Source organism: Schistocerca gregaria, chromosome 5 (genome assembly GCF_023897955.1).
Source record: "Schistocerca gregaria isolate iqSchGreg1 chromosome 5, iqSchGreg1.2, whole genome shotgun sequence".
In the NCBI taxonomy this organism is placed as follows: Eukaryota; Metazoa; Arthropoda; class Insecta; order Orthoptera; family Acrididae; genus Schistocerca; species Schistocerca gregaria.
In genome coordinates, this window is record NC_064924.1 from 157,621,692 (window position 1) to 157,636,928 (window position 15,237).

At 43.5% G+C, this 15,237-nt stretch overlaps 1 non-coding gene across 1 annotated transcript; it reads right to left on the reverse strand.

The window, feature by feature from the left end:
- Nucleotides 1-13,477: 13,477 nt before the first annotated feature.
- On the reverse strand, nt 13,478-13,552 carry Trnat-ugu (transfer RNA threonine (anticodon UGU)). Its single transcript has one exon. It is a non-coding gene; the product is annotated as a tRNA-Thr (tRNA).
- Between the last annotated feature and the right edge of the window lie 1,685 nt (nt 13,553-15,237).

A 15,237-nucleotide genomic window follows, 5' to 3' on the forward strand; every position in this document is an offset into this window, starting at 1 on the left:
AAGAGTATATTAATAAAATAGTGCTGAACGCCCATAAGGTTCCAATCATAAAGATTAATCACACCAAAATAAATGTCGTTAAACAGTCGTTTTGCTGTGAAACCTGTTTTAAGTATGACCTTCTCACTTTCGTATCTTCTTTTCTAAAATTGCAGAAACCACCATTTGAAATTTGAACTGAGATTGTTAGCGTTGTATGTCTCGCATATTTGCACAATAAGCAAATACAGTTCGACCTGCAACACAATTTGCATTCTAGGGTAAATATTCCTTGATTATATCACACTGGAACGATATTCAGAGAACGATGTTTCTATAAGGATGTTAGCTTTCTCGCATTTCTTGCCTGACGCAGTGTATTAGCCACCTTGTATCCTTTAATAAACAGAAGACCTTCTCTAAACTGTAAAAACCGTCTCCTACTTTATAAGTCGATGGTACGATCAATCATGTTATACGCGTGCACCATATGGGGACATGCCGTGTCTTCGAATCTCCGCAAACCTCAGGTTGTTCAAATCAAGGCAGTGCGTATCATATTAAATGTTTCATGGTTCTGTAGGAATACCACTATTAACAATGACTTACAAATAGTGACTGTTCCAGAGGTGAGCCGATCCATGTTTGAAGCCTTTTATGCCAACACGCTAGTTCGTCAGTTATCCACGTATGATCGCAAAGGCCAGCAAGAACATACGCATCTTAAACTGGTGCAGTCACCGCGTCGGAAATCCAGACTGAGGCTGACATTGTTCTCACACATTTACGTATGTGCTTGCTACATGTCATTGTAAATAATGTTTTATATTGCCAAATTTAATTTTTTTGATTGTAATATTGTGTATTGTAATTTGTGTTTTTGGGCTTTTATTTCACAATGTCTGTTGTCCACTAGTTATGTATAAGACTGTTAAATCTTCCATTATTTATAGTTACTAACGACCTTGTCCTTGTAACGCAATGAATCCACGTTTTACACTCATATTGTATCATGTTGCATGGTTTTTATTGCCCCTATGGCAAATGTTTTGCCCTTTGCTGTCATGTTCTGTTAGATATACGAAATATTATATCGACGGCTGTAAGGATCCTCGGGTCGGAACTATATAAAATAAAAACAAAAGAAAGAAGAATATATGTTGTTACTTTTCATGCTTTCCCGACGGATCTGTTGCAAATACGCTTCTCGAGTTTGCCGCCGGATCGTATTGTGTAACTCGCACAATATTTCATCGATTCAACTGCTCGACATCATCAGGTGGGGGTAGCTGCTGCTGTCACTGCTGTAAGGCGCGACTGACGATAATCGCACGGCGGCGACGGAATTTATCATGCCGGGAGCAGGCAATACGCGTACGCGGGAAGACGCTCGTAGTTGGAGGAAAGCGCTCCTGGTGCCCCCTGCTGGTAGCTGCAGAAAGGCCATCCGATGTTTACTATGCGGTCATTGTGTTAAGAAAATCGAAAATAGTGGAGCTCAAGTTTTATATCTTCAGGAAGGTCGAAATCTGAAATGTATGGTACAGTCAGATGTAATCCGACGGGAAAGTCTAATGTTAAACATATGTAACTACCAGCTTTCGCACTGATCTTAATACTTCTTTTGAGCCGGAATGGCACATCGTATAAAAACTGTTATAAACGCTTGAGTTGTGCGATAAGTAGCATCTGCCGTCCACGGCGGTCAAGTATGCTAATAACATCAAGCGGAGTTGGGCGAGCTAGAGGTTGCGGTGCGTGCAGCCTACCTACCGGGCGCTGTCCATTCCCCGAGTCTCTGCTGGTAGTATCCGCGCTCACGCATGTGTGTTGAAAGCCCCGCGAAATCGACGCACTGGGCTGACGCCTTGTTGCATTCGCCTCACTTCTGTGACAGCTACTTTATTTTTGTGTATTTGGTTGCAGTCCTCATCTGCAGTGACCTACCTTACGCTTTTTTTAAAACCAGTTCCCCGGCGCAGCTCCTTCCTTACGTAGCCCGGTTTGGAGATAAAACTAACCTGGTAGGTCTGATCGAGGGCGTAAAGTGTCCGGTTCCTACAGCTCGTGGCAGAACTGGTGATGCCCGAAACCTGTATCACGCTCCCCTACGGTTTTCTGCATAAATGCTAGCCGAGTCAAAAAAATTCCCCCGGATTGCTACAAGTACTCAGCAGTTGCACCTCATCTTTAATATTTTAATCAACTAATAAGCTGTTCTTCAAATGGAAGATAGCGATTTTTCGTCGTCAAAATTTTATTTAGTGAACCCATATGACACTGACGTACCATGTGACACTAACATAACACGAAAAGCGAAGAACAGGCAATTTCAAACATATTGCCAATAACGAGACGCTGCTTCTACTAAAATACAAAGAGAGGTCACTGGATACACTTTGATAACAGCAGAAGGTCCCTTGATGTGGACTCGGCTGATAAATACAATGCCAAAGAAACAGGTGTAGACATGGGTATTGAAATAGAGAGATATGTAAACAGGCAGTATACGGCGCTGCGGTCGGCAACGCCTATGTAAGAGAACAAGTCTGCTGCTGTTGTTAGATCGATTAGTGCTGCTACAATGGCAGGTTGTCAAGATTTAAGGCCCGCCAACTTCGACATTTGACTGTTGATGACTGGAAGCAAGTTGCGTGGTTGGACGAGTGTCGTTTCAAATTGTATCGAGCGGATGGACATGTACGGATATGGAGACAACCTCGAGAATCCATGGACCGTGCATGTCAGCAGGGAACTGTTCAAGCTGGTGGAGGCTCTGTAACGGTGTGGGGCGTGTGCAGTTGGAGTGATGTGGGACGCCTGATACATCTAGATACGACTCTGACATGTAACACCTACGTAAGCATCCTGTAGTTAGGCATCCTTTCTGATCACCTGCATCCATTCATGCCCATTGTGCATTCCGGCGGACTTAGGCAATTCCAACAGGAGAGTTCGAAATCCCACACGTCCAGAATTGCTACGGAGCTGTTCCAGGAACACTCTTCTGAGTTTAAACACTTCCGCTGGCCACCAAACTTCCCAGACTTGAGCATATCTATAGGATGCCTTGCAACGTGCTGTTCAGAAGAAATCTCCTCACCTCGTACTCTTACGGATTTATGGACAGCGCTGCCGGATTCATGGCGTCAGTTCCCTCCAGCACTATTTCAGACATTATTCGAGTCCACGTCAGGTCGTGTAGCCGCATTCATGGTCTTCTCGTTCACAAATAAAGACAGAATTTTCACCGATGACAAAGGGTCGTGTCACCGGGCTACGATCGTTCGCGATTAGTTTGAAGAACATTCTGCGCAGTTCCAGCGAATGATTTGGCCACCCACATCGCCTGACATGAATCCCATTGATCATTTATGAGACGTAATCGAGAGGTCAGTTGGTACACAAAACTTTCGTAGTTATGTACGGCTATAGACGCAGCATCGTTGAATATTTCTCAGGTGACTGCCAACGACTTTGTAAGTCCATGCCACGTCGAGGTGTAAAAGGAGGTCCGATACGAAATTAAAAGATATCCCATGACCTTTGTCACGTCAGTGTGTGTTATGAGGGACATTATCTGGTCTTCCGTGGGACCGTAGTATTAATTGAAGGCACCATGGCTGCTGTGAATTACGTGATCACTGCAGACCATCTGCATTCCATCATACCTCTTCCCCGACGACGATGAGATCCTCCAACAGTGTAACGGCTGGATTGTGTGACCTTTGCGTTGACATCTGGAGCACATACATGCGTGATCTTATCCCATACTTGTCTAATCCATACCAAGCACAGTCGCTGCAAAGGTGAATCGACAAGTTATTAAGCAGAAGGTCATAATGTTTTCGCAATTCAGTACAGATGTGTGTCCTACTGCTATTTATTTACGCTTCGATTACGACACCTAGTGAGGATATGAAGGAATTTAAACCCGAAATTCGTTTTGTAATGTTAACTTCTTGCTTAAGAACGTTTTATCGTATTTAACATGTTAAAAATCTAATTTTTAATGTACTTGCAGATGCTGTTTAAAACTTGCGAAGATTTTCTTGAATAACATGAACTTACAGATCCACTTTAGTGGTAAGAAATTTATATCAACGGAAGGATTCATATACCTGCATAGTACTGGGTACTTCGAGGTTTATATCAATAGCAGCGCAGGAGCTGCAGCCATTTAGCTGTCTGAGTAGCTTTTTCCTTTTCCTCCTTCAAGGTTTTGATCTCTCTTTTTTTTCAATGTGTTTCCATCACGCAGCTGTTCAGACGAAAAAATCTTTATTACACTACCGGTTTCAATCTGAAACGGACCATCATCTGGATACATAAAGATCTGACATAGCTAACTGATTCCTAGAGGTTAATAGTATTCTTTGTAAACGTCTGTAGTGTGATGATGGTCTAGATCAGACTGAAATCTGTTGTGTCGAAAATATTATTTCGTCTGACTAACAAAGTGATCCAATCATGACATTCACAAAAATATTTGTTGTGTATCAAGATGTATATTGCACAAGCCACTGTACAGTGCATGGTGGAGCGTAGGTCGTAGAAGTAATATCCATGTTTTCCTATTCCAGTCAAGTAATGGGCGAGGGCCAAATGTTTATATTCCTCTGCAGGGCCTTAACTTCTCTTACCGTATTCACACGACCTATACTCGAGATATATGATGATAGCCTTATAATTAGCGCATTGTCTACTTCGAATACAGTTTCTTCAAATTTTGTCCCACAGCGTTTTGTGAGAACTACGTCGTCATTGCTTCAAGGATCCCTACTTAAGTTATCTGAGCATTTCTCTCACACCTTCATTTGCTGCATACCAAGCTGTTGCTAAGCTAGCGGCACGTTTCTGATTTCGTTCACTGTGTGTTATCATCGCTACACGATAGGCTACATACACTGGAACAGTACGCTAGAATTGGTTGCACGACAGTCTTGTATGCCATCAGCATTTCCTTTACAGACACAATGGATTTTCGTAGAACCCTTCCAACAAATTTACGTTTAGAAATCGCCTTCACTAATACTGATTTTCAATGAATTTATATCTCTTCTTATTATTTAGACGGCGTGACGCGCTCAACATGTCTGTTAAAATTGGTATTTTTATTTCTGATCGCTCTGTCCAAAAGAACTGTCCTCCGTACACTCTGTGTGCAGCATGCTCCTCATTCTGTTATAAGGACCAAGTCTGTGCAATGAGCTGTTTTCACCGGAAATATCTCATATTCATTCTTCGCATGAAGTCTGAACAGTGTGATAGGTTTATAGGTGTAGATATTTCTGTTGGTGACTGAACACGGTATACTCAGCAGTATCACACTGGTATTTACTTGATTTACAGACTAATAATTATAGCTATTAGAAGTCATATGTTATTAGGTTGGTTAGTACATCTAAGTACAGTGGCAAGAGCAAGCCAATTAATGTTTACTTTCCCTGAGCAGCAGGCCAGGTGTTGCAGTGTGGATGCAGGTACACCAAATGGTTAGTCTATGCTGACAAGCGTAGTCGACTTAGTGCTGCGGTTACGATTGCGGAGAAAACATCAGGTCGTAAAGTTTGTGATGTGTTCTTTGGAAGGCTTTTCAATGGAGAGAAAAAACAACCATCGCACTAAATATTGGGATACTACGTATAATATCTGTACTTATACCTGTTACGCCTTATTAGGAATTCCTATGCACGAAGTATGACAGACTTTGGAGTGTTTGCTGGAAGATCAGCTTTAGTGGGAGGGGCATGTGGTATAAATGTACAATCAGCACTCGATTAAAAATATTTTCAGTTCTAGGTTTCGAGATGAGCAGTGGGAAGTTGGACAGAGGTTTCGCTATACCTACGTTGATAGGCCAAATACGAATGTGATGTAGTACAGAAACAGAGAGAGAGAGAGAGAGAGAGAGAGAGAGAAAGAGAGAGAGAGAGAGAGAAAGAGAGAGAGAGAGGAGTTTCTTTCATTGCTACTGAAATTCAGCAGTCACTTCTGCAGCTGTGTGCTCCATTTTCTAATTACTTAATCGCATGACGAAGCACTACCCTCCGTGGCGGTAGATTTAAATCAATACATAGTTAAATTACATGCCAATTACAGGTTATTTATTTTTGTTGCCTGTCAATTGGCGCTGGGTACACCTGGCATTTTAAGGCGCTTTCTACTGCAGTGCAGCTATGACTTTTGGCTTCATTTTAAAAGTTTTTTCTGAGAGTGCCATTTAATTACGATTTCTTGCTAATGCGGCGGTGACGCAAGGCGACGGTGTGACACCTAGACACGCTCCGGAAATTGGCTGAGGCGAGCAGCGGGTGAAAGCTGATTTACGTCGCGAGCGGCCGTTAAGCTGCCGGCTTACGCTTTGCTGTCGGCCGTGTAACGATCGACCTCCTGCCACCAACAGAAAGCAGCATGTCTACATTACACCTTTTTTTTTTCTACCGCATCACTTGATTTTTCCTTATGGGAATTCAGGTCCTCCTGTTATTCACTTTTTCTACCAACGCATTTCAGCATCATTGAGCTACAGTCAGCTGGTATGTTGACTACACGACAATGTTGAAATATATATTATATAAACGGAAGAGGCCGCAGATGAAGATGAAAGGGGGGATACAATGCTGCGAGAAGAACTTGAAAGAGCACTGAAAGACCTAAGGTGAGACAAGGCCGTGGGAGCAGACGAGATTCCGTCAGGACTACTGACAGCCTTGGGAGAGCCAGTCATGACAACACTCTTCCATCTAGGGTGCAAGATCTATGAGGCAGGCAAAATAGCGTCAGACTACAATAATACCAATGCCAAAGAAAACAGTTGCTGGCAGATGTGGATATTACCGGACAGCCAGTTTAATAAATACTAACACGAATTGCTTACAGAAGAATGGAAAAACTAATAGAAGCTGACCGTGGAGAATTTCAGTTTTGATTTCATAGAAATGCAGGAACACGCGAGGCAAAACTGACCCTACTCCTTATCTTAGAAGATAATCGTAGTGGGAGACGAACCGATGAATACTGTAAGCAGATTGCGAAGGATGTAGGTTGCAGTAGTTATTTGGAGATGAAGAGGCTTGAACATGATATACTAACATGGAGAGCTGCATCTAAACAGTCATCGGAGTGAAGACCACAAAAAACAATTCTGAAATAAATAATCTGATTCATAATCACGGTGACCTGAATAAGTGGCTAAATTTATGGAAGAAAAAACAACCTTGAAATATCGTAGAAATAAATCCGACCTGAGCTATGCATTCTATAAAATGTGAATTAAAACGCCTCGTTTGGCCGTCGCAGCACTCGACAACTAATTAATTGTAAAGATGTCTCATCGCGATTCGTCCGACCCTTTACACGCCTCCAGTCAGCTACTGCGCAGTTTCTGCGTTGTATGCCTCTCTGAAGATGTGCAGCTCTTGTGTGCCGCTGCGGGCAGTGGTCCTTTGCGATGTACCGCACTCCAGTTACCCACTGCGTGCTATTTCCTTCGTAATGTTCCCTCGTAAGCTGGCTGATATGGACCTGCACTCACAGTCAGCATCAATTCCTGCCAGATCTGAAACTAGCTGTCATTGACAAGGCTTGACCATCGTTTACGGTCAGTGTCGTCAGGATCTTTTTACGACCACCATCCTCGAGCTGTGTTACATGGCTGCAACTGGTATAGCGTCCCTTGTAGATACAATGTGCAGTCTGTGCTGGTACACCAACAAATTAGGCAACATTATTCGTGGCGTGGTTACGGGAAAATCCAGACGTGATGCTTCATATCCGCTATTCTGTCACGTCTCCAAGGCGTAAAGGGTGCAACACGCATAGGTGTAGATATTTACATTGGCGACTGAGGACGGTGTACTAAACAACATTACATCAGTATTTTCTTCATTTGCAGACTAGTAGTTATAGCTATTAGGAGTAGTATGTTTTTAGGTTGGTTAGTACTTCGAAGTACATATGGTAATAACAATCCATTATGCTTATTTTCCTCTAGGCAACAGGTCAGGTAATGAAGTGTGGACGCATAGGCGAAAAACAATTGATCAACACTGACAAGCGTAGTCCAATTAGTGACGCAGTTACGACCGTGCAGAATACATCAGGTCGTAAAATTTTATTCCACACAGAGAAAAACACCCACTCACAGATGTGTGTACACTTAAGGTACCACATATAAAAAATCTGCACTTGTACTTGTTACACCTTGTATGCTGCCATGAATTATATCAGCGGTGAAGTGTCACATAACCATGTGGTACAATACCTACACCCAGCAATACCCCTTACGGTGTATGGTGGAGCGTACTTCTGAACCACTATCGCTTCCCATTTTCTGTCTTCGAATCACGGCTGACGAGTGGGATTAATGACTGTTGGTAAATCATGTTGGCTCTAATTTGTCGGATTTTCTTTTTGCGATCATTTCGTGAGACATATGGGGAGAAAGTAACATGTTGCCCGACTCTTCAAGAGACATGCTCATTCGGAATATCAGTATGAAACCTCTTTGTGAAGCGCAACGCCTATCTTACAAGTCTGTCGCTAGAGTTTGTTGAGCATGTCAGTAAAGCTGTCGCATCGACTACATCTACATTACAATACAGATCCAATTGCTTGGCAAAGGCTTCACAGAACCACTCTCAGATTGTTTTTCGATCGTTCCTCTCTCTAATAACACATGGGAAAAACGAACTCCTCAGTTTTCCGTGTGAGCACTGGTTTCCCTTAGCTTATCAGGATGGTCTTTCTTCCCTATATAAGGTGCGAGTCAACAAAATATTTTCGCATTTGGAGCAGAAACATGGTGATTGAACTTTCGTGAAAACATCTTACCATAACGCCTTTGTTTTAATAATAACACCCCAGTTCACATACATACTCGTGGCACTTCTTCCCCTACTTTGCGATAATACAAAACTAGCTTTTCTTCTTCGAACTTTTCCCACGTGCTCCGTCAACCCTGTCTGATAAGGATACCATACCGTGCAGCAATACTCTAGAAGACGGAAAAGCATAGTGTAGGCAGTCTCTGTTGTAGAATTGTTGGATCTGCTGAGACTTTTATCACTAAAACGCAGTCTTTGGAAAGTTGTTGAATCTGCTGAGACTTTCTTCAATAAAACCCAATCTTTGGTTCGCCTTCTCTATAACATTTTCTAATGGTTCTATTGGGTCTGAGCACTATGGGACTTAACTTCTAAGGTCATCAGTCCCCTAGAACTTAGAACTAATTAAACCTAACTAACCTAAGGACATCACACACATACATGCCAGAGGCAGGATTCGAACCTGCGACCGCAGCGGTCGCGCGGTTCCAGACTGTAGCTCCTAGAACCGCTCGGCCACCCCGGCCTGCTGTAACATTTTCTAGATGATGGCTCAACTTTTAGCTGTTCGTAACGGTAATCCCTAAGTGATCACGCAACGAAGTGTGCCGCTCTTCGTAAGATCTTCACTGTCTCTTCTATTAATTCAATTTTATATGTGTCCCGCACTGATGAGTAATACTCAAGAATCGGGCGAAAAAGTGTTTTGCAAGCCACTTTTTTGGTAGGTGAATTACAGATCCTTAAGATTCTTCCAGTGAATCTCAATCTGCATCTGCTTTTCCTGCAGTTGGTTTCTGCGGTCTTTCCACTACATATCGCCCCAGATATTTTACGGTAGTTACTGTTACCAGTGATAGTATAAGGATACAGTAGTAGATATCTTCGATAATTTATGCGCAGTGCGTCACATTTTACGATATACCCAATTGAAAAGGAGAATTTTGCACTAGCGATGTTGTATGTAGTCCGAGGAGGTTGAATGTGTATGCCGAGAGGCTGAGAGATGGAGTGATGGTATCACGAGCTCCAGCAGCGGACTTAGTGACTTCGCAGAAATTTTCTCATTTCTTGAAAGTTGTTTGCCATTTCGTTCCACATTATTACTTCCAAGTTTATCATTTAGTGTCATAATACTAACTTCTTTAAAAACTTCTCCAGTGTTGAATGCCAATTTCAATGAGAAAAAATTATCTTTGACATTTACTCACCTAATATTTGCTATAACATAAATACATCTTGTATATTGCAGTTTTAACAACAGAAACTAGTTTATCTCAGCTTTTAAGACTTTTTGGATTGATGTAAGCAAATGGTTGTGGAAGTGTTGAGTTGTAATGTGCTTGTTATGCGCTCTGTGTACCAGACAACGAAATTACCAACAAAAATTTAAGTAAATGCTCTAACAACATGACTAATCATGCTTATCACATATGTACACACTGTAACATATTTATATTCCTGAACAGGCCTCTTTTTCTACAAATAACCTCATTACATATTGATTACGATGTATAAGTAACTATAGATCCACGTGCTGGTGACAGCACGCTGCGGGAACACGCCGTGCTAACAAAATATTAGTAATAAGTGACTGTTGCAGTATATATTATTTCATAAGAATCTTTGAAGGTCAGAGGTTAACCTGTGACAAGTAAGTCAGGACACCATCAAAACTGGATGCTTCAGCAACCGATGAGTTTCTACATCGGAGCCATATACTCCCTTCCAACGCGCCAGGATCAGTGTATAAATGTCAGTGGTAAAGATGTGTAGTTGTAGTGATTCACATGAACTGTAATTATAATACCGTATTTAAAATTTCTTTACATGTAATCGTACACTGAAGCGCCAAAGAAGCTGGTATAGGCAAGCGTATTTAAATACAGAGATATATAAACAGGCAGAAAACGGCGCTGCGCAGGTAACCGGCGCAGTTGTTAGATCGGTCATTGGTGCTACAATAGCAGGTTATCAAGATTTAAGCTAGTTTAACGAGGTGTTATATTCGGCACACGAGCGATGAGACACTGCGTCTCCAAGGTAGCGATGAAGTGGGGAATTTCCCGTATGACCATTTAACGAATGTACTGTCAATATCAGGAATCCGGTGAAACATGAAACCTCCGCAATCGCTGCGGCCGGGAAAAGGTGCTGCAAGAACGGGACCAACGACGACTGAAGAGAGTCGTTCAACGAGACAGAAGTGCAACCCTTCCGCAAACTGCTGGAGATTTCAGTGCCGGGCCATCAACGAGTGTCAGCGTGCGAACCATTCAACGAAACATCATCGATATAGGCTTTCGGAGCCGAAGGCCCACTCGTGTATGCTTGATGACTGCACGACACAACAAAGCTTTACGACTCGCCTGGGCCCGTCAACACCGACATTGGACGGTTGATTACTGGAAACGTGTACATGCATAGAGACAACCTCATGAATCCATGGACTCTGCATGTCAGCAGGGGCTATTCAAGCTGGTGGAGGCTCTGTAATGGTGTTGTGTGCAGCTTGTAACTGCTCCTCTTAAGATATATTGGCAATGTTCGTTGTTGAAATTCGTGCTGCGACCAACTAGCGTTGGTATTGTCTTATGAGGAACATTACATAAAGAAAATCTGTCCTGGTGCACTGTGTTCACGCCGACTGCGTATCAATGATACCGTCCAGTTCAAATAATTATATGCTCCCCAACGTGTACGAGCACAGCTACACGTAGTTACACACCCATGGCTATCCTTGTACTAATTATGGCTACAGTCCATGTAGGGCAAAAGTTTCTCCCCTAAAGTTTTCAGTTTGCGTAAGCTTAATAGTTCGAATCGGTACAATAACTTTCTAACGCGGCAAAGAATATTTATTCATGCTGAGCTCTGTTACTTGCTCTATATCGTCGCATATAAATATTTCATAACACACAATATTAAATGATTTGAAAGAAATTTCACACGGTAAATCCACTTTATGCTGGTTTATTCCATACTGTTCACTTCCTATCACTGTATTAAGGAAGTAACTTTTCCCTAAGATGGGTGGAATTAGTTATTCAGGTTTCCGTCAAGGAGTTTGTGACAAGATCTAGATTTCTTTTGCTACTTTAACGAAACTTGAGTACTTCCTCGCAATTCAATACCAATGTTCACTTGCCAACAATTTATTACTTTGGGGCAAAGTTCAGTCTGCCCGGTATGACAATCAGTGTAAGACAAGTTCTGCTATTTTTCTCCCATGGCTTTACGTAATGATATATTCAAGGCTGCTGATCTACCTATTTCAAATGCACAAAAACAATCTCATCGCGCCTACGTACAAGAGCATACGTTGAGATACGACCTGATCCAGAAAGCGCAAGCAGCAGATTAACAATGTATGACTTATCTTCTGTATTACGAAGTGTCTTCAAAGAGTACTCACAAGGAGTATTCTTTGAGTTCACCCGTTCTATTCCGTGATCTATAGGTACACTACTTTGCGATCTACTAAAAACAAAAACAAAAAAAGGCTCTGAGCACTATGGGACTTAACATCTGTGGTCATCAGTCCCCAAGAACTTAGAACTTCTTAAACCTAACTAAACTAAGAACATCATACATCACACACATCCATGCCCGAGGCAGGATTCGAACCAGCGACTGTAGCTGTCACGCGGTTCCAGACTGAAGCGCCTACAACCGCACGTCCACACCGGCCGGCTGCGATCTACTATTATTTTAATTTGAAACTAATGGATTCTATTTCTTTTCCTTTACTTTATACTGGATTTCTTTTCTATATACACTTGCTACTACTCAAGTGATGTTATTCCAGTGGAACTTAAAATTTGGATCTTGGGGCTTTTATTGGGTTTTGGGTACTATTTCATATTTTCAATTTTGCGTCCAAAGGAAGCGGCGTCACAAGCTGGAGTGATATGAGACGCCTGTTACGTCAAGACATGATTCTGACAGGTGACACTTATGTAAGCATCCTTTCTGATCATCTGCATCCATTCATGTCATTGTGCACTCCGACGGACTTGGAAAATTCCAGCGGGAAAATGCGACAACCCCGAACGTCCAGAATTGCTACAGAGTGGCTCCAGCAACACTCTTCCGAGTTTAAACACTTCCGCTGACTACACTCCCCAGACATGAAGACTAATGAGCATATCTGGGATGCCTTGCAACGTGCTGTTCAGAAGAGATCTCCACCCCTCGTACTCTTATGGACTTATGGACAGTCCTGCCGGATTCATGGTGTCAATTCCCTCCAGCACTACTTCAGACATTATTTGAGTCCATCCCACGTCGTGTTGCAGCACTCCTGCGTGCTACTGGAGGCCCTACAGGATATTAGGCAGTTTCTTTGGTTCTTCGGTGTAGTTTCTTTTTCATTTGGGCACATCTTATTCTGAAATTACAATGAAATTAACACTCTTATCTGCTTACAGGCGTTGACATACGTCAACGGGGACAGATGAAAAGCCGGCCGAAGTGGCCGAGCGGTTCTAGGCGCTACAGTCTGGAACCGCACGACCGCTACGGTCGCAGGTTCGAATCCTGCCTCGGGCATGAATGTGTGTGATGTCCTTAGGTTAGTTAGGTGTAAGTAGTTTTAAGTTCTAGGGGACTGATGACCTCAGAAGTTAAGTCCCCTAGTGCTCAGAGCCATTTGAACAGATGAAAATGTCTGCCCCGACCGGGACTCGAACCCGGGATCTCCTGCTTACATGGCAGACGCTCTATCCATCTGAGCCACCAAGGGCACAGAAGATAGCGCGACTGCAGGGATGTATCTCTGTCACACCTCCTGCGAAACCCACACTCTCAACGTATTATCCCGCACTACATTCGTAGTGTCCCCGCCCATTATACTCATTACTCGCGGCTCGTTGTCGATTCCCGTAATGGTTCGAGCACTGTTTGTGCATTCGCACAGAAGAAGATGGTCAAGTGGCCGGTGAGCCTAAGATGGTATCTGTTCTTTCAGACATGTCCGAAAGAACAAAAATGGTTCAAATGGCTCTGAGCACAATGGGACTTAACATCTGAGGTCATCAGTCTCCTAGAACTTAGAACTACTTAAACCTAACTAACCTAAGGACATCACACACATCCATGCCCGAGGCAGGATTCGAACCTGTGACCGTAGCGGTCACGCGGTTCCACACTGAAGCGCCTAGAACAGCTCGGTCACACAGGCTGGCTCCGAAAGAACAGATATCATCTTAGTATATACATGTTATTCTTATGTTCATATTCAGCTGAGCGTCCCTGCACTAATCGTCCATCCTCCGCAGGTGTTTCTGCAGGTCGCTATAGTTTTCTGGCATTGTAATCTTCTTATAGATAACCGCACCATCTGCACAACCTATGGTGCTCTGAATCAACTGGTGTACGTTTTTTAAGGAGTGAGTATTGTTTTGTCTCCTGAATTTATTTTGGGAGTGCGTTTGTTATTTTCCGAAATGACGTTTCCGAAACTACCTTACCGTTCTGGTTGGACGAAAATCGGAGAGGATTGCCTAAGACTGGCGTCCCGCCAAATGTGGCACGAGGCCTGCCACGGGAGAACAGCCCACCAGCGTCCGCCGGGAACCAGCCCGCCGAGTCGAGCACATGTCACATCTCGTTCGTCGTAAAGATCAAAGACGGTTCCATTCGCCCCCGCGACGGCGCCCCACATTCGAAAAAACCTATGCGTGCGTTCTTGTGGCTCCTTTTTTTACGGGGCTGGCCTCGCACGGATTTAATTGGAAACCGGAGTAGCCACGTCGGGATCGTAACGGGACTAGCCGATAGTGGCGCTGCCGCCTCGTTTCGGGGGTTTCTTTTTTGACGTTTGGAGAGTGGACAACGGCCGGCAGCGGGAGGTTGGGGCGGTGACAGACGCCCGCGGCTAACGAAGGCGCCGGGGAACAATAAGCATACGTGGCCGGCCGCCGTATTCGGCTCGCCGCGTAGATACGGGACTCTCGGCCGCGTACTTTACGACGGTCCGCAACACCTAATCAGCTACGCCCGCTCCCTCGCATAGCAGCGTCCTTGTGTCTCCAGGTCACTCACTTCTTTCCTTTTTTCTACTCTGAATACTGGAAACATAGAAGACCATCGATCTTCGCAGTCGCTCATTAGTGGCGTTCGAGAACACTTCCTGCCGCTATAAATTTCTACGCCGGTTTTTCGTCCGGTCCTGCTACTTTGTGGTCGCAGGATCAGAAAAAAATAAATAAACAAAAAATAAAATAAACACAACAGAAAATTTCTCTCGGCATATTTTGGGTGACCCGTCCTGCTTTGTCCTCCGTGGGACTAGTCGCGAAACGAGCTGTTCGGCTCTCGAAAAGTAGGCGTGTAGGGTCCGCTGCGATTTCGCAAAAGAACTCGTCGGTTGACAATCACAAGAGACCCAATTAACCTGATTTTACTGAAGATATTTCCCCTCGCTACC